Source organism: Hetaerina americana, unplaced genomic scaffold, assembly GCF_022747635.1.
Source record: "Hetaerina americana unplaced genomic scaffold, ioHetAmer1.1.p SCAF_3, whole genome shotgun sequence".
In the NCBI taxonomy this organism is placed as follows: Eukaryota; Metazoa; Arthropoda; class Insecta; order Odonata; family Calopterygidae; genus Hetaerina; species Hetaerina americana.
In genome coordinates this window covers 75,745,212-75,767,231 of record NW_027286874.1, presented here as the reverse complement: position 1 = coordinate 75,767,231, position 22,020 = coordinate 75,745,212, and the positions used below count along the sequence as shown (strand labels likewise).

General features: G+C 41.1%; 1 protein-coding gene across 5 annotated transcripts in view; it reads left to right on the top strand.

Moving 5' to 3' along the window:
- The window catches only part of LOC139690865 (uncharacterized), a 125,155-nt gene that overhangs the window by 81,599 nt on the left and 21,536 nt on the right, over window positions 1-22,020 (top strand). Inside the window, exon 1 of one of the 5 annotated variants that reach the window (XM_071588479.1) lies at window positions 20,640-21,098. The exons of the other annotated variants lie outside the window; for them this stretch is intronic. The gene's annotated coding sequence lies outside the window, so the exon portion shown is untranslated. Of the gene's footprint in view, window positions 1-20,639; window positions 21,099-22,020 lie in introns of those variants that run through there. 5 annotated transcript variants of the gene reach the window in all.

The following is a 22,020-nucleotide window of genomic DNA, read 5'->3' as shown; positions in this document are numbered from 1 at the left end:
CGTGTGGCGGGGGGTGTTAGGGCACCACCCCTAATTAAGAAAAAAAAACGCATGCAAAAACCACAAATGTGTACAGTCCACAAATAAAATGTGGTATAAATTCATGCAAAAACCCCACACACATGCAAACACACAAACTACCAATTAACATACGCATGCACCTAAAAATATACCTGATGTCTTTGGGTTCTGTTTAATGTTTCCGACGTTTAATTTTGTCCCGACTTTTACATTTAATATTTCTCAAGTGACTTCGATTTCTTACTAAAATTGTACTAAAAAGTGAGTTGCAATAAAAGGCTAAAATTAAATGAAACAGACAAAACCAGACTAATTATCTTATGATGTATATAGGAATATATGTGTGTATGTTCTCATGTGTTTTATTTTATGTAAATGCATGTATGAGTTAATATTTCAGCTCACACAGCTATGGGTGCACTAACACACGTCCTTTCGGCGACTTGTATTGTGTAGATTTAGATGATTATGGAAATCAAATCCTGTGCTAAAGGGCATAGATTGGGCAAAGTGATTTTTTCGTTGATCAAGTGAAGGCTAGTAACCTAATCCAGTGCAACTTATTGTTCTGCTCACATTTAAAATATTTTATTTTATTCAAAATGCAGCACTCTTTTGGGAAACATTTTGGAAAATCATTGAATTACCCCAGCGTTGCGATGAACAATCATCGGAGCGAATTCTTGTTGATATCTCCTGTTCCACGTTATTCATTGCAACAACATTAGTGGTCAGGGGAAATGTGTCTACGAAGGAACCCACGTTTCCTTTGAGAACCCAGATTTCCTTATGGGTTGCGGTTTCGCTGGTAGTGTTGCTAGAAAAATGTTATCGAAGCATAGAATTTCGCCGACACATCCTCCCTCTCTTTCGACATTTCCCACGGCTTAAATCCACCAATTCGTGACGGTAGCGAATCGTCGTTTAGCAAAATAATACCATTCTCGTGTTATCATCCCAATTGTGAACACTGTGATTGTAGAGGGGAGAACGTTGGGCAATAGATGAAGGGGGAGTTGGATTGGATAGGCATGTTGGATAGGAATGTTGGACGGAATGAAGGAAGTAAGGAGGTATGAGGAATTGAAGAAGTGCTAATTGCATTGTGAGGTTGTGTTTTTCTATGAGAGGGAAAGAAATTAATCGATTTTCAGTCTGTGTCCATCGAAAACATACCTTAAAAAGTAGAATACCAAATATTAATAATTATTATTATTATTTGCTACCTAGGTCCTGCTTGGTGAAGCCTACATGTAAACAGGCCAATGAATGTAATGAGATAAGAAACGTGTGTGTAATTATTTAACCAGTTTGACGTACTACTTTGTTTAAGACAACTGCAAAAGCAAGGACTGCAGTTAATAGGTATGATTTTTTTTCTGTCCCCGTATTAAAAATTAAAATTTAACGTTTGGCAAGCGAGGACGGGGCAGGAATATGATAGGAATGTTGGGCGAAATCAAGGTATCAAGGAAGTATGCGGATTTGAAGAATGGTTTACTGTAGTTTCGGATGTCAGGTAAGCATGCAAAATTGAAGATGGGTTTATTATAGTTGTGGGGTGTCATGATTTATCCTGTAGGTTGAGGTGTAGAAGTAAGCGTGGCAATGTTCTACCCGTCTACCCAAAATCAACCTTAGCCGATAGACCGCCTTTAATTTCGGTAACGATAGCTTAACGTTCTGACGTTTAGGGGAAGAAAGTGGTATTATCATCCACGACATTTTCACCTCTAGCCTCCCTCGGAGTGGTGCTAAAGAGTCGTCAAAAACCTTCCTTCCCTTCTTCCTCCGGACTCGAGCCAACTCGGAATCTTCCTCACCCGCCATCCCCCTTCGCCCCCGGAACACCCCCCCATCTCGCTCCCCTTTGGCCTCTTCCCTCTCGCCGCCCCCCCCCCCCTCGACACCACCGCCGGCGAGATAATTTCGGAGTTCGAACTCGGCAGGAGAGCCCGCAGTGGCTCCCCCCAGCGTTCGACGATATATTTGGAGCACCCCCACCAACCTCCACCCCCCCCCCCTCTCCCTCCCCTCCCCCCTCTCAACCCACCCTCCCTGCCGCCTCTCCCGGCCCCTCCCACGCTCTGGCTTACGTCACCAACTGGAGACCTCCTCCCACCCTTCGCTTCTGTCTCTCTCTCTCTCTTCCCCCCTTCATCTCCCTTCTCTCCGTCCCCCCCCCGGCTAGTCAGCCCTCCTCCGCCGCCATCTCACTCCCTCCCCCTCTCTCTTCCCGCCCGCAGGCTTGCAACTCTGGCAGGAGGAAATCATTGAAGACCCAACCGCTCTCACTCGCCCTCCCTTATTCACCCGACAAAGAGAGAAGTAATGAACGCTATACCACCAGCGTCACACTATACCCTCCTCGACGACAGCCGGAGGGATTTGTTATTGGCGCAAGGATGATGCAACGAGAGTACCCATTCCCCTCCCCCTTAATGTTTATCCCTTCTCAAAGAAAAAAAAGAACAATAACGAAATTCTCTGGCTCAATGAAGAAACAATGCTCGTGCTTATACTATATTAGTTGGGGGGATTAATTCTATTTTTTTTTTGCCTGTGTGTTCTGCGCGACCGCGCGTCTCTTTCGCAATGCGATGGATGGTTTTCGCCTGGTGGTCGCCGTTGCTCGCGTCCATGAAGGTTCGATCGGCTTTGAGTATTGTTCTCCCTGAGACGGTCGAAGCTCTTTTGTCACGTCGGCTAGCTGAATCGCACGCCTTGTCGTCAAGAACTGGGCGATCTCGTTTGGCCTGAAAGACGCTTGGTCCTCGCCCTTGGGTTATTTATCTTCCTAATTTGGTATACATTGCGCGTGGACCAATCCCGGGTGCGTTGCCCAATCCTTTTCAAAAATTATAGACAGCGTGAAGTGTTTTTATTTTTTCCGCGGCTCCAGGGGCCGTTCTGCCCTGGAACAGTGAGTGTCTCCATGCAGTAAGCGCGGGGACCGATGTATATCCCGGGATTACACTATGCAGCCAAAACAAATATCAGAAAGTAGAGTAGATGATCTACCTCTGCATAGTACCCCGCAAGCCACCGCAAGGGCGTGTGGTGGGGGGTGTTAGGTCACCACCCGTGATTAAGAATTAAACCTTATGCAAAACCCACAAATTCATGCCAATCTACACACATAAAATCGTGTATATTCATGTAAAATCCTTAATAACTCACACACATGCAGATACATATACTAACACCTAACACACACATTCAACTACGAATAAACCTCATCTCTACGCAACGTTTAATCTTGTCCTGACTGCTAAGGTTAATGTCTTTAATATTTCTATGGTGACAAATGAATGCAGCAAAGCGTCAAAGCATGCTGAAAGTACATCGAAGTTTTAAAAGAGTTCAAATGCGCTTCGGATCCAATCCCTTCTGCTCGCTGCAACGAAACGCAAACATTGGTTCTATGCATAACAATTATAAATGCCAAATGTTATTAAAATCGATATCAGTGCGACACATCGCAAATCCAACATTTGTGTGATCTAGGTATGTCTTAAATATTTCGAAAGTGACTTTGGTCTCTTACTATTATGATTCCTGATTGTTCCGGGAAATAATGAGTATTTGTATCTATATGTACTGGAATCTATCTCCCCTATCTTATCTTTGTGGTCTGAACTATTTAAGTAGTGTGGGGCCATAATAGTTCCTTAAGTGTCATTGTTGAACTCGTTCGTTTATCTCATGGCTCCCAGCCTAATTCCCCTAAAATGTCACACAATGATTATGGAAGAAAACCCACAATAATCAACCCGAAGGTCGTTTTTGCTTGGTTTGGGTGGAGCTCCCGCAAATGTGACTCGTTTAAATTTACACATAGCAAGGAAATGAAGAGGGGTCAATTCCTTTCCTTGTTCCGGTTATGGTTTCCCAGGAAGATCTGGTACCCGAAAAATCACATAGCTTGAGTGGAGCTGAGGGTGCCCAGAGAGGCTCGCCCGGGAATCGAACCCGGGCCATCCTGTCAGTAAATCCAACGCTATACCCCTGGACTACCACGTCCCTCGAAGATGAAAATATTATAATTTAACGACGCAAAATTTGTACCATTAATATCTTTTGAACCGCCATACTTTTTAGTAAACGAAGGAGTCACAAAGGTATTTTGCGTGATGCAGTTCAGAGCCGAGTCGTTTTTAACTGTGTCCTGCGATCACATTTGCCGGAGAAGGACATGGGAAATAACTTTTTTTGTGAATATTCTCGTTCGGTACTCAGGCGATGGTTTCCACGTTCCATTCCTGTGTTGAACATTTTTTAAAGTTGAATTGAAATTAAATTTTGGCTCGAAATACAGAGTGATGGAGTTACTGAGGCATATGCATTATCAGAATAAATGAACAAGATATTTATATACTGCATTCTGACCTGAGTGTATAATAATGACGAAATTCGTATCTTATGAAACATCATTCATCCGACATGCTTCTTAAAAGGCACATTCACTCTTTTAGTGTACACCAAGTTTTCAGGCAATTCACAATACCCTAGTGGGTAGTTGCAATGCATGTCGTGTAAGTAAACTGCTGTTAGTACGGTTCTTAACCGTTTATCCGGCTTCCCCATGGGAGCATGCCGCACGATTCTCCAAGGTAACCATGCTGAGGTTTTCTACGAGATTTATTTCCGAACAATCTCTCTTTCAACCTAGTTTGGTTTTTATCTTCTTGCGTCGTTTGCTGTTTAAATTTCTCATTGCGTCCCTTCGCCATCATGGAGGATGCACGTTGGGAGCGTGCGAGACAGATATCTCTCCGTTATATTCGTCGAACGATGAGGCTGCACTTCAGCCAGAGGGACGTCCTCGGCATAGCAATTTATTTGATGGCAAAATTTTACGTGAAACTTAAAAAAGGGCAACTCGTATTCCATATATTTACAGGAAGAGTGAGAATCACTTCGATTTTGGATGAAAAATGGTAGAAGAAAGTTCGTCAAATTTTATTTTTCGACAAGGAAAGGAAATTAGTTGTAAACTTATTCATGCATAAAATATAAATATTTTGCAAATAATTTTTACGAATTTTACGGATTGGCTCATTCATTTGTCGTTCATAAGCGAGAATAACGACATGATGTAAACGGTTTATCAAGGAATGGCAACATCAACGTAAGATCTTTTTTTTCTTGGGTGCTTAAATTGACTCCTTTCTTAAGTTTTTTTACTATTATCTGCATTCAAGAATGAAATTAATTATTATTGCATATTTTTTCAAAATCCACCATCTGCGTAAAAGGAGCCAGCTTGTTTTTCACATTAACTCGACCCCGTTGAACTTACGACAATTGAGAGGAAGTCAAAGTTCTCGGCAATATTATGAAACTGGCACGCATTTCGTGTAAACTCGTAATTTTTTTCTCAAGTCAAAAAAATTCAAACATTTTTCGAAAATATTTTGAGCTCTTCCTCAGAAATCTTGAGTTCTACTATTTCAAATCCATCTCGTGGAAACATTTCTCTTTTTGATCTCTCTCGTCCCACTCGTAGATCCGTGTTGCGACATAAGATATTTCGTTCCCTTCGCATTGTCGCGATTACGGGAAAAACAGGTTGACAGGTTACACCGCTTGCATGTCTCATTTACATAAGCGTGAATCCAAGAGTTAACATAAGGTTGACAGTTGAGCCGACGTGAATGTTAAGTTTACGTCGTTTTTTTTCTGTCAACCAATAAAAACCAGAAAAATGAAAATTTTCGTATTGACTTTTTCTCTCATCTCTTTCCACTTGAAAGACTGCGAGATCAAATGTGAGAAGGCAGTCTTCGTCACTCATAATAGCCTTGGGTAAAATGGCGCAAGGAAATATTTATCGGACTGATATACGAGGGCGGTTCAATAAGTACCCGTATTTGACGACAAAGGGCTTTCCTGAGGGAAGTTTATGTTATCATCGTGTGCTGCCATCTATCAAACGACGGTGAAACAAATTCAGACTGATTTAAAGGTTAGTTTGGATTTGGCAGCCATTCGAATAAGACGTGTTTCGTGATTTTCGCTAAGATGGAAAAAGAGCAATCACGTTCGGTCATTCGCTTTTTGTTTTTGGATGGGAAGAAATGCGAAGAGATAAAAGCAAAGTAAGTCGTAAGTAAGTCTCAGTCAAAAAATTCTGAGAGATTTGATTGAGAGAGAAAGAGAGCGATTAATTATCCTGGGGAAAACAGGCCAGCACTCCAGTTCCATCCCCGAAAACAAAGAAAAATAATTTCATTAATTATTATTGCCTCCTGTATGTATTCGTAACCTCTTCGTGTCATAATTAAACCATGGGTAATGTAAATGGATCGCGCACGTTGGTAATCAACCCAAAAGGTTGATTTTGAAGGCGAGCGTTACTCACCCACGGACCCTGTGAAGTTCATAAATTCGGAATAGATGGGTGTCTAGTTTCCTTCCCCCTGCTACCCGCGATTAGTCACAAAGTTCTGGTATCCAGATTAAACGCACCATTTGGATTTTTAGCAGCAGTCATGTGAGGGGAGAAGACCGGCACCATGAGGTCATATGTGCCAAAAGAAGGGGGTAGGTGTGTCATTTGGTAGAAGTAGTATTTTCAGGGAATTGGTGGAAGGGTGGGATAGACTTAAGGCCTCGGCATCTTAAAGAAAGGCGCTCAGGAGTCACACAATTTAATATGCCATCCGATGGACAGCGTAATTCACTTGAAGTACCCTCCACATATATACTCGTATAGCACCCGGAAAAGGGATCGGATCCCGCCGCTGCCGGCATTCGAACCGGGCCCTCGGTACATAAAGTCAGTACACTAGTCACTGCACCATTCCGATCCCCTTGGAATTTATAGCCGAAGGTTCCAGGCACATCACCCGATACCCTAGCCCAGCCGGCCGAAGTCTCTACAAAAGCTATGCGATGAAATATTTGCAGATAAGATTCGGAATAAATGACTCGTATTGCAATAGGAAAGCCCTCTTGTTCGCTATGGCTTGGGTGCTCGTTGAGCCAAATTCCTGCCATAAGCTCTGTCATTCAACGTTGATCTCAGTGTCAAGGAGAACCGGATAACAGTTAATCGATCGCTCGATACTAATTGATTTGATTTTTTGAGTGACATACAACGAGGCGTTGTATTTCAGTGGGTAAAACCTTGGGCTACTAACCGGAGAATCTGGGTTCGATTCTGGGTGATGAAAAACTGCGATTTTTTTCGGGCACTAGCTCTGCAGCGCCAGCTTAACACGATGAATGAACTCAGCATTGCATGAGGTCGCCGAAAATGTTTTTGGGTGTGAATGAATATATATATAAATATATATATATATATATATATATATATATATATATATATATATATATATATATATATATACACACACATGCATACACCTGAAGAAGGCCGAAAGCTTAAACTTTCTGAAATATGAGTGTCCTTTCACTAGTTCTCTGTTCATATTTTTGTGTTATGAGGTAGTTCTTAATAAACTTGATTTTATTATGATGATATTAAGATATTACAAAGTTTTTGGGTATTTTTCTCACGTCCATGTACGCTGTTTCACGACATATTCAATTTAATTTCAGTGATTCAATAAAACTTTCGCAGAAGTAAGTAGACTTTATGCCAAATTATATAAATTAGGTTTCTACGCGAATAAATTATTAAAGCTATTTTTCAATGAAAAATATATCAATTAACATATTGCCTAAATTTTCATTCACGTACGAACGTCAATAGCCTTGGGGCCGCGCTGTTCCTGGAAAACCATCTAAGGCGGTACATGGAGAGAAACAGGTAATTCGTTAATTTCGCACACCGTTGGACTTTGTATTAAGTGAGCTCTACCCTCACCCATCAAAGCGACCTTCGGGTTGATCACTCTTAGGTTAAATTAATCGTTATCACTTAGACGTGCAAAAAATCACAGCAACATCAGCCCGGAGGTTGGCTTCATGTGAAATGTTTGGGTATCTCCCGTATGTAACCCGTGTGCGGTTAATTCACGTGTTCAGGTTAGGGAGGGAAGTTCCTTTCTCTGTACCGTCTATTGTTTCCCTGGTAAACCTGTTACCCTGGTAAAATAGCACGGCCTCGGTGAAGCTGAGGGCATCCCAGAATTTCAACCGAATTTTGACGTGGGACTTTCGATTAGTAGGTGGTTGATTAGTAGTTGGTAGGCTCTACACAATAGGCTACCAAAAATAATGATACGCAGTATTCTACGAGTAATAGGTTATTTTAGGATTGTGAAGAGTCTTAGCTCTGCATGTCACTGTATTCATAAACCCTAACATACTCGACAGAAGATATCCTAATCCCGTGCTTAATATAACAATAACTAATCCTTTAGCTCTGCATAGTTTCTACCTCCCTTAATCCCATCCAAAATGCACGTTCTTTTGCTCTCTTTACCTCTTCTTCCCAGCATATTATCCTTCAGCGTCTAGGTTTATATCTATGCAATAAACCAAAAGCCGCCGTAAAGGCGCGTGGACAAAGGATCATTGTCTTCAACATCCCGTTGCCTTTCAGTATCTCCAATGCAAAAACTTTAATCCGAGGATAATGAGAAATTCCGATGTACGATAAAGCAGTTCTGATTTATAAATTGTGATGGAAGTCGTCTGTTCATAGCCAGGAAATCCTTCCTTGAGAATATAAGTCGAGTTAAGAACCATTTCCAGCAAACGCCCGCCATCACGTTGGACGTCAATTCTCGAAATTTCTGACGTCGTTTTGCGATGCGAGGTTTTATTAACATATCCGCCACCCCCCCCCCCCCCACCAACTCCACCCCCCCCCTCCGCCCAATACCTTCCCCTTTCACTATTTTTCAAAGTGGCCGACACCTCCGTTAAGATCTTCCCCAATCAGTCCCAAAAGTTGCAAAACCTCGCGATGTTGCGGATGTGGGAAGATTGCAGCTCGGCGTTCCCGTTGTGCAACCTTCGGGCGCAACTCTATGCCGCCCGCGGCGGTCACCAAACCGCCTCAACGCCCCCCGAGAGACACCCACCCACCCTCTCCCGCTCCACTCCTTGCCGATACGTGACTTGCTAATGTCAGGTATCATGTGATATGCGGGGGAGGTAGAAATATTTCGGCTCTTTGACAGCGGTGTCGTTAAATTTGGGGACTGCCTCAGCTAAACGCCTCCTCATGGACGTGGAGAGTCAGCCTCGGCCTCTTACACTCAATCGTGTGACGCCAGCTCTCGCCGAAGATGAAAGAGTTTGACACCGACCTTAAGACATTGGGCGGTTGGCTTCCACGCAATGGAATTGTCACCTTTAATTAGAAAATTGCGTGTCGAAATACTATATTCGTGAGACGAACACTATTGGTGAAAATGAGTGTATTTAAGCTTAGTAAGGTCATATTTATATTATTAGTGTCATTTGATTCCCCATTTGGGCATATTCTACTGAACGACATATTAAAAAAGTACTTCCAGTGCCTATTCAATGCAGGAATCGTTGTGAAATTTGCTCACAAAGGTTCAAATTCCTTCAATTCAACGGTGTTCCAAGATTAAAAGAGGGCCGCAAAAAAATGAATCGATCGCGTGAAGTTAATCATTATCATGTATTATTAATATTGGTAGTCTAACGTTTAAGGTAGGTTTTGGATGAATAAATACTGCTGATCGCTACGTTTCATAGCCTCGTTTAATAAGACACCCCACATAGCATCAAACTGTACTTCAATTCCGCATACTTGTTACCTCGTTTCATTCCGTCCAACAAGCCTATTCTTTTCCTCCCCCTGCCTCGCTTGCCTAAAGTTCTCCCCTCTACTACATTCTTCAACGTCCAATCGACAAACAAAATGCTCTGCATCCATCTTTCCTGCCTTCTTTGTGTCTCCCCCCAACAATTCTACCTCCTGTCTCTTTCCAACCATGCCTGAAACTTCCTCGTTTGTTTTTCTTTCTCCCCATTTCACATTTTCCATCCTTCATCTACATTTACATAATACCTCGCAAGCCGCCGCTGGGGAGTGTGGTGGGGGGTGTTATGTCACCACCCGTAAAATAAAACCACACGCAAAACCAACAAATTAATTCAAATCTACACCCACAGAGGCGTATATACTCATGCGAAAACCTTTTTAACTTACACGCATGCAAATACATATACGCTGAACCAACATACACATGCACCTATGGATGTAGTAAAAATCTATCCAATAACGTGCAAATCAGAATGGAAAAGTAAGAAGGATAAATTCTATTATCACATGGACATCTAACTCATGGTCTCCGCCCCCAAAAACAGAGGCAGTTAATGTAACGAGCAATACATCTGTAATTAATAATAACACTAAACTGTCCTAGTATTGAAGACAAAAGAGCCGAGGTCGAACATACATTCCGAGGGTTTAGATGCGGACATCGTTTTGGAAACGGAGAGCTGACTTACGGTGGATGTTAACGATGTTGAAGTTTTCCCTTTAGGTTACAGAAGATACGGTTCAGACGAGACAGGGGTAACGGAAGAGGATAAATCATTGCCATTAAAAAACTCTTGAAAAGCTAAATGCGCTAAATTTTATGGCAAGATTGAGAGCGTTTTGTGCACAATAAATAGAAATAACGGGAAAAAATAAATACATGCTTATTTTACAGACCACCCGATTCTACTTCAGACGCGATAAAGGCTTAATAATAACTAAATATCGCATTTTATCCGCAAGAACACGAAAAGCGATATTATAGTTGAGGGTTATTACAATCTTTTTTCAATAAACTGGTTTAATACCGCCGCGAGAAACCGCTATTTATGCGAACCTACCCCTTATATGCTCACCGCCAACACAATGAGCCAAATAATAAGAGCACCATCTTGGGGCAACAACATTCTAGACCTTTGCTTCATAAACCATCCCGAAACGGTCATACATTTCGTATATATAACGGAAGGAATAAGTGAGCACTTAGCATCTGTAGTCAAATTATCTGTTTCGTTGAACAAAATCGTAAAATCCAGACGAAAGGTATACCTATTCGAGAAGGGTAACTTAAAGGGTTTTTCCGCGTGTCTTAGAAAAAGCCTACAATTATACATTACGAAAACGCACAACGCTGAGACTGAGACTGCATGGAAAAATTTCTTGGAATTAATTAGGTAAGGTATACATATATTCATACCAGAAAGAAAAGCAATAGTAACGAACCACAGTGGTACAACAGTGAGGTAAGAAGGGTTTACATTAACGTAACCTCCTTCTCTCCTCACCAGATAACATCCTTCTCCTCAATCACGTTTCTTAAGTCTCCAATCCACGCGTATTGTCTTGCTTCGGCGATCATCGTTTCCGCGCCGTACAAAACCACTCTTTATGTCAAAGGTTTCACTTATCTTTTCCTAACATCCTTACTCTACCTTAGTCATCAATTGTCTCCTACTTGTGAAAGCTTCTTGCCTTAACGCAATTCTTCTTCTTATATCTCTACTACTTCTACCATCTTGGAACAGAACACTTCCGCGAAAAGTGAATTATTCCGCTTGCTATAGTGCATGAACTTCTTTTGCGAAGTTGGACACAGTCTTCCCATTTCTTGCAAACCTCACCCATCAAACCTTTGTTTTTTTTTACAGAGTTCTTTATGCCATATCTATTTCACACTGATTTTATAATCAGTGATGATTGTAAACCTTTGGCTGATTGACTAATTGAAGCTTGATCATCCGCAAACCCAACCTAAACCTAACTCATATATGCCTTGTATTCATAAAGAATTTTCGCATAATTTAAAATCAAATCACATCTTTCTAAATCCCCCAGTCGCAAGAAAAGTATTGGTATGCGTTCGAACTTGAAGGCACCGCGTAATGTAGGTAAAAATAATTGTTGGACAGCATTAATCGGGATAAATTTTCAATAAAAATCTTTATATGAATGACGTTTACCATCTGGTCGTTGCGGGAATGCGATTAGAAGCGAAATTCCAACATTTTCTGCCATAATGACTTTGTTAAATTTTTGGTAACCCAACCATGTTTTTCACTCTTTCCCTAAGGGTCCAACAATATATGTTTATTAAAGAGTATGACATCGGGCATGCCTAAAATGGAGGTATTTACTTAATTGTTGTCAGTTAGATTAAGAAGAATCATAAAAATATTTTTTGCTCCTGCTGATTCCGGAGAACTGTGTACCGTTCCCGTTTTGGCCTCTATCTTATACTCCCTCATACCTCTCCGTTTTTTTATCATTTCGCCTTGATGGCCATTGAAGAATGCATGTCGGTCAAATGCATAGCAATGAATTCAGTAGCATCAATACAAAAATATAAATATCAGACCAGAAATGCTATTCAATCTCATATATCAAAGGAATATAGCCTCTAAAGAATTATTATGGAATAAAATAATTTTGTTCTGCGATTTTTCGAAATAGTCTCCATTATCATACTCAAGAGGAAGCCTTTCCTCTAGCTCCAGTCAACTGTGCTATCAAAAAGGCTCCTATATGCATGAATGCAAATAAAGCACTTTTTTTACCCGACACTGCGATAGTTAAAATATTTTGCAGCATAATGCATTGCCCACTCTAAGGCTAGAGGAATTGAACGACCGCATAAGCGCTTAGTAGGTAATGTTTGCCTTCTCAAGAAGTTAGTATTTGAAGCCGAACGTAGTACTCCTTAAAAACCTCGTAATCCTTATTGGATTAACTATTGATTAGGAATAATGTTACTAGCGGTGAGAAAAGTGCGTAGAGCGACTGAAGCACCATCACCGACACGACTATACCTATGCTATATATTTGTATGTATATATGTATATATATATATATATATATATATATGTATGTATATATATATATGTATGTATATGTATGTATGTGTATGTATGTATATGTATGTTTGTATATATATGTATATATCTATGTGTGTATATATATATATATGTATATATCTATGTGTGTATATATATATATATATATATATATATATATATATATATATATATATATATATATATATAGCTCATTGGTTATGCAAAAATGGCACAATTATCGGAATAAGATATGAGCTGAAAGCCAGGAATTTACCCCATGTAATAAATTCGTCATAGAATTTAAGATGCTCAGAATTAGGGGCAACATATGTGATTGCACTTAAACATTTCTCTTTGAACGCCTGCATATATAGTATACAGGTATACACTACACATTTCGTAAATGGAGAACTTCACTACAACTTCCGTTCCAGGCAGAGATCTTCATCATTTAATCCCATTACCAAAAGTAAATATCGCGCACACCTTTTTCATGTGGAATTCATAATCATCATTAAAATGTACTCACTATTCAGACTATGCCAATCTGAAGTTCTATGGAGTGGAGAGAAGATTTAACGGTAAATTCGAAATCGTAAACTTCTGGGTCTAAAAACCTTGATGTATTTATCTCACCTCAATAATAAGAGCATTGCATAAGTAAGCATAAGCATAATTGTCCGAATGGTCATTCTTGGGGTAGTCTGAATAGCCGACTGTCAAATCTTCGAATGATTGTCACTTTTAATTTGAGCCGTTTTGTTCATAATTGTTTGTAGTCGTAGTATTTAGGGGAGGCGACCGACAGCTGAGGTCATTTGCGCCATAGGGATGAAGCGACAGGAAAGGATGAAGGGTGGAGAGAAACCCGGCGTCGGCATTAGCCTACTCTTAACGAAAGGCGCCAAGGGTTCCGCAGCTTAACGTCCCATCCGACGGACGTCGTACTCGCTCGCGAAAGTGCCCTCCTCAAAGTACCTCAAGTAGGGATGGAGATACCTCTGAAAAATATTCAACACCACTGGGATTTGAACCCGGGCCCTCTGGGTGGGAAGCCAGTACGATAGCAACCGCACTAATAATTGTTTTTTAAAAAACCAATAACTATTACAATACCCCTTTCGTATACATCCTAAACTATTATCAGGGAAATATAGACAGCTTTTTTGTCTATTTAGGACGACTGTTTCGCGCAATAGTGTTTTTTTTAATGGCATCTCCACGTTTTAACGTTTTTAACATCGTAAATGTAAGATTTCGCGTAGTCCCTCTATTTACTGTTGCAAATTATTAGTCCATAGAAAACGGTTGGAAAATTCACCGCATTGAATATAAAGCCGCCTAAAATCCGTTTTTATTGTAACAGATTGTAAAGGAGCGATCGGTGCTATTACATTGTTCGTTTGCTTCCTTCGGAGGAATTCGAAATTTTACAACTCCAATGCATTGCGTACGCGTTTTGAACTGCCTGTGCAGTGGAGGTATTCTGTCAGTCACGGGCAGAGTTAACACGATCTACTTGGCGCGCGATCATTTTCACCAATATCTTCTAGGTATTTGTAATCGCTAATCTTTTTGGAAGCCTTCGCAATCACGCGTCCGTTCTTGATAATAATAAACGCAAACACTAACGAAATCGCCGATTTTCTCTGACGCACGAATTTGGCATTCAATAAAGTCACGTATGAAACCAATTGTGCAATTTCAGTTGACGAATCTTTTTTTCGACGTGGTTCGATCTCCTGAGGATTACGATTGATTCGCTTCGTAATCGATGATATCTAAACCTCTCGACTACGCTGAAATTCAGCTCTAATGCAGACTTTTTTATGTCTATAGATTTCGACAACGACCCGTTGGTTTGGTGCACCTCTTTGAGACGAAGTTTCGCGTACATTTCGCGTTTGCGCTACACTCCTGCTTCTGCATATCCTTGAACGAGAGTGCATTGTTAATTTTGTAATCGAAAAAAGAAAGAGTCCTCTCCCTTATATGTTGCTGATACGATAAGTGGAACAAATCATCGAAATATTGTCCCTCGCTAGGTTAAGGTTACGGACTTCAATTTTCGAAACTCTGCGGCCGCAAACCCGGGCGTCCTTCGGATCCCTCCGGTGAGACTGTCGTCGAGTCCCGTCGGTTGGGAAACTGCCACTCGGTAACTATGTACGCTCATAAGTCCAAGCGACTCGAGTATCTCGGGGGAGGGAGAAAAAGGGGGTGAGAAATGAACTCGCCCTGAGCCGCTTCAAGTTGGACGCCAAAGTAAACGTTTCGGCGTTACCTTTCAAATCTGACGTCTCTTTCTTCCCTCTCTCGTTTTCCTCTCTCTCTCTTCATTTTGGTTTGGTAACCTGGTCTCCTTATCCCCTCCTCCCTCGCTCCTAGCCATTAGCTTTTGGCGGAGGACCCGAATATTAGTCATTTCGTCGACCGTAGTAAGAATCAACGAGAACACGACGAAAATGGGAATATCATTATTAATTCGTCCACGTAAAATTGATAGTCGTCGCCCAAAAAAATCGTTTTCCACAATGCTGTCGTGGGAATAGCGAAATAATTCATCCATTCACTTGTATCCCAAGTCGAATCCGCGACTTTTATCATGTCTTTCATTCTGTAAATAATACAAATACCCAAGGCTATTGTGAGCCACTCAGTAATCAACAGTCTCCATATACGCGTGCTTAATAAAATATCAATGCGCCGGTACATGTGGATGGAATGAATAATTCTGGCCGACCTAAATGTCGGAAATGAATTTTTCTCGCGACGGTTACATGCCTCTATTCGCTCTGATGTCCTATAAAAAAAATTTAGTGCATCTTACTCCCAAAACAGTTAAGCCGATAAAATGGTCGACTTCATATATTTCATCCTTTCAATTCACTCTCCCCGAATCCGTCACTCCCAAGCCTCTCTCACCAATTCCCCTTTTATAGGCAACAACCTCTTTTTCCTTCCCTCCCCCCCCTCTTTCTTTCCTCCTCCCATTCCCTCCCCTTCAACTCACCTTCCTTTCGCTTGCGATTATCCAATTATGTGGTGAATCGTCTGGGGTCGTGCTAAAGCGACAGCTTTCACGATTCACTTCCACGAAGAAAACGTTTTGGAGTTGCTGCAATATAAACACTATCGAAACGGAGTGCGAAGAAGTGCTGTCGAAAATGTTAAGGGTTGCTATTCCGCTGGTACACTCTTACTTTAATAAATGAGCTCATGTGTGCTGTGTAAAATATATCTCGGTTAGTCATTGGACATGCGAAACCTTACCTCAGAAACCTGAAGCCGTAATCTAGCCTGAGTCGTATCTCTGAAGAGCATTGGCGGTAATTTTTATTGACAAGTTATGTCATATCCTTTGCTCTCTTTTTCCTGCTGCAGCATAGACTTATCGGAATCCGCTCCCTGAAAATTGCGAAGTGATCCCCAGAAAATGTAGTATTCGTCATAAAATATTAATTCTCCCTTAATCACCCCAAACTGGGAATTCTATCGTGTTTAGGTAGATGAAGTGCCAAAATTTTCGAGTTCACGATTGGAACAGAGAGGGAAGTTCTTTGTGGGTAAACACCCTCTGAAGTGGGATATTTGTGATGACGTCATCCTCCCACTGGCTTAACATACATGAAAAACCATACCAGGTGTGAGAAAATATTATGGCAATGTCAAAAGTAAAAAATCTTTATAGTTTGCCATACAACTGTTTGAAAATACTTTCTAATATTATTCCTGCTGAGTTTTTATTAGCTTGACCTCTGGGGAATTTGATCGTACGAAAATAATTGCAAATTTCCCATTTAATTGAGTAAGGACTAGTTCGTTTCAGAAAGTAAAGTAAGTCTGTCTATACTAATTTATAAATGACCTTTATATTTATATCCTGTTCTAAACATTTTCCCCATTATATAAAACACACCAGTCATCTGAATTCAATGCAAAAGAAACTCGATGCATTCAAGTCGGTTCGGAAATAGCTGTTGTACAAACGCAGTTCAGTGACATAACAAAACTTTGAAAAGAATTATATTTACTCAACGTCCTATGGTTATCATCTCCTGAAAATTTTCCGACTCCGATTTTTACGGTGCGTTTTACGAGCAGGTGAACAGAGATGGCTATTTTTTCTCTCTCCCGAAGGCACGAAAAGCAGTACTTTTTACTTCGGGTATTTCATAGATTCGAATGAATGTTTTCCTCGTGTACACATAACTCCCCTGATCATGTAACTTTTCACACGGCTCGAAATAAATTCCTGAAACACCCGAAAATCTCGCCCTGTCTCTCTCTCTCTCCCCCTCCGTAAGCGATCTTCTTGGTGTGCAAGCACAGCAGTCGCTAGGTTTATTGATTTCCGTCGCGCAAGTTATAATTTTGGGCATGCAGCGTCTTTGGAAGGTAGGTAGGTAGACCGGTGTGTGTGTGTGTGCGTATGGCAATGTGGAGCGATCGCTTGTCCTCCACGCTCATTTCTTCCAACTCTTTATGGTTTGGGTCGCATGCCAGCCACGACTGAAAACCCATTTTCCATTTTCGCACCACTCCCGCTCGAGCAGTGGAAGAAGTGTTCTGCATGCCTTTTTTGTAGGTTAAGGCGACGGCTTCTTACAACATTCAGCGCAAATCGAGATCATGCATTGACTCTTAGGTTAAGAGTGCGTATAATTCACCAGTAGCGTGCCGATGTGTCGCTGATGTTAACAAGTGAAAAACGTTACTTTTTTTCCGAAGTGTTTTGCCGTATCGTGAGCCATAAATGGTATCGATGCGAATGTGCGGCGCCTCAATAACAACTCCCGCTTCATTTCCTTCCCCTCTTCCTTTGTCAACAATGGATGGGGGCCATTTTGTAAAATTACGGTGGCGTATCTCGACGGTTGGGTATTTTTTTTCAATAAGCAGTTTAATATCAGTGAACGGCTGCCTCTTACAAAGGTTAAGGTCGATAATTTATTGGCACGGAGTCAAAGAGAGCTCGTTTGACCTTATTAGTATTTGTTAGTGCATCGGATTCATTCACTGCACTTTGCATTTTTTTTACGAAATCTCGCTGCATTGCTACAAGTTTACACCAAAAGGACCTGATTGGTTTTCGGAAGCACGTCTCCGACGTCAATTCTTATTCAGTCAAATAGTAGGAGAGGACCGGTGGAAAGGCTCATGGCCTCCTGGTTAATTCATCAAGCTTGCTTCTTTAGTCCGTAGATTGGGTGGGGAATGAGGTTAGTGGTGGAATATTCGATTCGGAAAAGTCTTCCGTCCCTGGACTAAGCATACTGCACGCGCTCCCTAAACCGTGTCTTCCTTGGGGACCATCTAGTTCACTTTGTGGTTGCGTCAGCTCTCTATAATGGTGGATGAAATTAGTAGAAAATTTCCTACGAGGTTTCCCCTCCACTCCATTCGCTCTCACTGCATGCACCACTCCTCCTGGTAGACGTTTCTGAATGCTACCCAGAATCACTGACACTTGCGCCGTGACATATTGTGTTCTTGAGTAATTTTCAATTTTTTATGTTATTTCGTTATGCACTATGTTCTATATATGCAAAAAAAGAGTTAACTCTGGCGCTGCCACTAGTGTTGCTTGAAATGTAACAACTACGAATGACCACATCATTATCTCCTAAGATGAGGAATCCCTTTGTTTGGACGATCTCTGGCATTATTGCCTGATCATTTTACTACATAAAATAATTTCCATAAAATGAATGAAGCAGAAAATGGCATTGTATGGAGATTGCCGATTTCGTATATTTTATGCGTGTTCGCTTGTGGAAACATTCTTAGTGACGCAGATCCATATTGACGCAATTGTCAATCATCCAGCCAATAGAGAGCAAATTAGTTTACGGACGAGATTTGTAGAATGTATGTCATTAATTTAGTTTGCACCTCATCAAATCGTCAATCCTTGAAAATACCATGTTCAGTGTTTTATTTGCAGTCAACTCTCATTCTATTAAAATTATCAAAAAAATCACAAATTCGTTGAAGGCAGTGCGAGTGAATTCTGGAGATACTGAGAAGCAATGGGATGCTGAAGAAGGTAATAGAGGGGATAATGTTGAATAAGACAGGCGGATAGAGGATGAGGAAAGGTAATTTGGATGGCATTACATCTACATGATACCCCTTAAGCCGCCACAAGAGCATGTGGTGTTAGATCAACAGCCATACATGCACAATCATTACATATTCGTCTACACAGATATTCGAACAAAGTTAGTCACCATGCAAGAAGCCGCTTTCACGCAAAAATATTCAGTAACAGGACAATATGATAAAAATGGGTATATTGCTTGATAAAGACAAAATGTGTACACTGTCACTACTAATTATCTCCTTCGCACATGCGATCATATCTATTTACATTTCTATTCGTGCGAGAAGAAAGCGACATTTAAATATGATAGTTTAAGGCTTCACTTGGTGGAATACCTTCATGATGAGGGTAGAAAAGGAAACTGTGTACTTCCACATAAAGCTTCAATACTTCACACTTCAATACTTTCGATGCCGTGCATTATCGAAACCATGGTCGTGTGAAGTATTAAATCTTTATGTAAAAATGCAAAGTTTCTCTTTCTACCCTTATCACGACATTTAAAACCAATCCGTTATACTATCTATCTCCCTGATTTGACGTACGTGATCTGATCTATCACAGTAAGTCGGGGCATGTAATGTGTCTTTAACACCCTCGAATAAGTGACCTGCCTCAAATTTACGCTGTAAATTTAACCTGTATTTAAACCTGCGGTCAACTAGTGGCTCCCGCCCTAATTCTTCCAATAGTGTAGTGGTACTGCTGTGCTGTTCTTAAGAACTTTTCACAAACCTAGCTGCTCTACGTTGCATTCCATCTAGTTCTAAAACTAAGCCAACATCGTGAGGATCCCATTCACTCACAGCATACCCTGGTTGAAGGGAAGGCGAATTTTAAGGGAGGTGGGAAAGAATGCAGGACTAAAGAATGAGTTATTATGGTTTGGTATGAGGTTTTTGGACATTTTGAGCCATATAAGTTAGGCCTTAGGAGAGTTTCAATGTGTATCTCCAGTGTCCAAGAAAAACCTATCCTAACACGATAGATAACGTGGATATCATCGTAAGCGCCTTGTAAAAAACTTTTGCCAACGTTTAATAGCTAAAGAGGTATACATTGTTGTATGGAGACGTACGTTTCAGACCAATTATATCCTACCTTTTTGACAGTATCATTAGTGTGCATTCACTGCCGTCCAACCATGGGGGCCCACACTGCCCCCGGTTTTTCTTTAGCATTCGTTCGCGCCCACTTAAATTAGCAAGTTTTAGGATTTTATTCGTCTGGAAAAAATTTGCTTCCTACGGACACTTTTGCATTAAAAAAACTGCCATACGCCAATAGTGCATCAACCAACAACAAGAGGAAAAGTTTATCTCACTCTGCAATTATAGTACATATACCTGTAGTTATCATGTCTTCAAAATCCTTGGATAAATGTGGCCTGCCTCGAATTAAGGCAAATAGTTTACATTATTTTGATCATAAATTGTCACTGAAAATTTATAAAAACTTAATTTTGATGCTGCATGTTTGGCGTTGAATCACCCCCTGCCAAACACCGTAGTTACAGTTTTCATGTCACCATACAGATGAGGCAAGAGACGAAGGACGGAGAGGGGTCCTTTAAATCAGGCGCGAGTATAAGGCAACAGACTCTTTCGTTCCTCTTTTTCTTATGGCCTTACTCAAGTAGCTCCCACGAAACCTCATCCCTTCCTCACGTAATGCTCTTCCCACCCGCGTCCTGCAAGCAAAATAGTCGACCTCGAAGTTCCACCCCTCGCAGACGACTCAAAACGCCGCCTGATGCGCATCGCAGGCAGTCACTTGTTAGTGTTCGGTGCTCCGGGAGAAGATACATAGGCTAGCACAGAGCAGGGCGTGGCTCGAGGAACCCCCGTGTTTCTCTTTAGTGAAAGCCGGTGGTTTGCATCGGCGTGTGAGGGTTGTGAGTGGCATTGGCGCCTACCATTGGCGTCGGGTCCGTGTAGGGACCCCCCCAAATGGTCGCTCCGTTGCGAGGGGCGCGGCACCCGGGGCCGTGGTACAAGAATCGATGCCTTGGGTCGATAAAGAGGTCTCTGCTACTGCCTGTGTGGTGAATTTCTTTCCTCCCTAAGTTCTTTCCCTTCGAAATATCGAGATAACGCTGTGGAAAAACGGCGCCTTTTGTGGATCGATAGAGTGACGCAGCAGGGAGAAGGGGGACAGGATGAGTGAGTCAGCTGCTGTCGACTGAGGGGATGTGTTGATTTCGGTATGTGATGCATTTCGGGTGCATATTGTTATTTAGATAATAAATGTGCCTACGAGAGGGTGTTAATTGCTACTTTTTTCTTGGTGTCGTCATAAATGCTGCATCGTTGTCTAGTAGCAGTTGTTTTGTTTATAAAATCGAGCGGCAAGAAATGTTTCTGGTACAAGCAATAAAGCAGTGGTATTAAAATTGAATCCTGGTTGTTCAACGGTGAATGGTGGACAGATATCCCGCCGGATAAATTGTGCACATAAAAATCCATAATTACGATTTGACGTTTAATAACATAAGTTTGGCTTCAAGAAGGACCGTATATTAAATACTCGTATTTTAAAGCCTTTAGTGTGTTGTAATAAGAAGAAATTCGCAAAAGACCTTCTGTATGAATTGTTAAGGAGGACGGTTTATTTTATGAGAATTTTAAGAGCAGAATAAAATCATCGTTTAACAAAGATCATCTCTGCCTTTAATGTCAGTGCTCATTGATTACCCAATAATGTCCATTACTGCTTTGATTGCCCTATTGGTGTCACGATTTAAAGCTAGATAGACTATTCTACTCTGGGCTCATCGATCAATCGTCATGACAGTATTCGCAAATCTGTCGTAGTGATTCGATACGGTACAGAATATATGCTACATTCATATTTTCACTTTGGCATTCTTTTCCTTTAGTGAGAGTGTTTACTCATCGAAATGAATATATTTTGTTTGTTCAAGATGTGAAGGAATCTTCGTATTTGGTGCCCGAATGCGTACTTTTGCAAAGAAAGTACAATGTCGTGCACTTCATGTGTATTATTAACCTTCAATTGTATCCATGTGTGGCGTAAATCAATGACTGTTTGTCTTTAGAATTTCGTTAGTGACGAAAATCAATTTTTATTCTTTTGAAGTGAAAATATATGTCGCTGGCCGTGGA